This window comes from Oryctolagus cuniculus, chromosome 8 (assembly GCF_051225735.1).
Source record: "Oryctolagus cuniculus isolate XC-2025 breed Fujian yellow rabbit chromosome 8, ASM5122573v1, whole genome shotgun sequence".
NCBI classification, from domain to species: Eukaryota; Metazoa; Chordata; class Mammalia; order Lagomorpha; family Leporidae; genus Oryctolagus; species Oryctolagus cuniculus.
In genome coordinates this window covers 95,428,261-95,430,288 of record NC_142874.1, presented here as the reverse complement: position 1 = coordinate 95,430,288, position 2,028 = coordinate 95,428,261, and positions in this window count along the sequence as shown.

Sequence of the window (2,028 nt, the reverse complement as noted above, 5' to 3'; positions counted from 1 at the left end):
ATCAGAAATGGAGCAGCCAGGACTAGAACTGACGCCCATATGGGATGGCAGCGCTTCAGGACAGGGCTTTAACCCACTGCGCCATAGTGCCGGTCCCTCATTTGCTATAATTTCTAATGCAATAGACAAACAAAATAATATCTGTATATATCACTTGTTCAAAAACGACAAATTTATAAAACAGGAGTTGCTTATTTGTCTGTAAGAAGCTAAGCCGGTATTTCATTGCCATGTGTCAATCATGCAGCAGTGATGCAGAAATTAGACATAATTTGGCAGGATTTGAAGAGGACCATGAATGTTGTGAAAGACTATTGACTGTCACTGTGAGCTCCTGGATGACCTAATCTGTGTCTCTGACCACTATCTCTCTATCTCCCCCTTTGTACCTAAACCAGATTTTGCAACTGGTAGGTTTTGACAATTAGGCAAGTTAAAGCTTCTCATTATAGAAGTGGAACTTTGACCTGGGTCCAGGATTGTGGGGATGTTGGGGGTAGACAGTATTGCAGCAAAATGGGTTAAGCCTCTGTCTTTGATGCTGGCATCCATATGGGTGCCAGTTTGAGTCCTAGCAGCTCCACATCTGATCTACCTCCCTGCTAATGGATCTGGGAAAGCACCAGAAGATGGCCCCAGTGCTTAGGTCCCTGCACCCACAAGGGGGACTGGCTCCTGTTATCAGCCTGAATAAGCCAGACATTGCAGCCATTTGGGGAGTTAACCTGTGGTTGGAAGCTCTCTCTTTTTCTCTGTCTCTCCCTCTTTCTCTGTAACTCTGTCTTTGAAATAAATGAATAAATCTTTTTTTTTTTTTCAAGAAAAGAAAGAAATGAGATGTAGGATGCTCCATGACTGGCCTCCAGTCATATAACTGACCTTTCTAGAGTTATTCAATTAAATGATTTTGCTAAGACTATCAGATTCTGGCAGGGAGAGTGAGAGTGTGAGAGTGAAAGTGAAAGTGTGAGAGAGAGAGACTATAGGACTCTTAACAAAATATTTTCATGAATTTGTTCACTTGAAAAATGAATTTTCTCTCATCTTGCCAACTAATGCATCACCCCTTGGAGAATTCCTTTAGATGATTAAATGACTCTTGCAAAGAGATTAAATGTGAAGAATATCCTGGAAACAGATGGACAGCTGAAATCCGTGAGTAATTCTCTGGTATCCATCCTCTCCACCTTGCTAAGAAAAATGTTAGGAGTTAATTCTGCCCAGCATTGAAGGTAGAAGCCTTCGATTTTGTTCCCAAAAAATTCCAGGTGCATTCATAGTTAAGATTTTAAGAAAAACAGCAAACTACATATCAGTTAGTGAAGACACAAATATCAATAATACAGAACACGAAGGAATTTTTATGCTTAAAGATGGTGATGGTATGGACAAGGGCACAGGGTGGCTGGTTCTGGGGGAGCGATGGCTGACTTCTGGCTGTAGAACAAGTCTTAGCTTGAGGCCTGGCTCCACAGTTATTTGTCTCAATCTTGGCTCTGCCTCCACCTGCTGGGGAAGGCTTTAGAACACTAAGTCCAGGCCCTACTTCAGAGTCTATGGAATTTTTAGAAAGCTCCTCAGGTGCTTCTGCTGTTCAGTCCGGGCAAAGATTCTTACTTGTTAACTCTCAATGTGCTGATTTCTGCAGGGGGTGTCCCTCAGGGTCACCACAACTGTCCTGATGCAGCTGCTCCACAGGCACAGTGCCTGTCACTGCCTGGACTTCCCGTGCCTCCCCCGTCTTTGGGCTCTCTTCCCTAGCCTGCTGTCCAGCCAGAAGAGTCTCTCTAGGATAGCACCCTGCATCTCATCAGCTCCACACTTGTCCTGTAGATTCATTCACTGTTTCATTCACTCAGTAAATATGTGTGGAGTTATCCTAGAGGGTGAATTCCACACTTAGATCTTCAGAGTCTCCCTGTCAAAAGCACTCATGAGATCCTTTGCTGTGCCCAGCATAAAGACCACTCTTCCTCCTAGGACCAGTCTGCAACAACTTAAGAGTCAATAGAAGCCCATGTTTTTCCA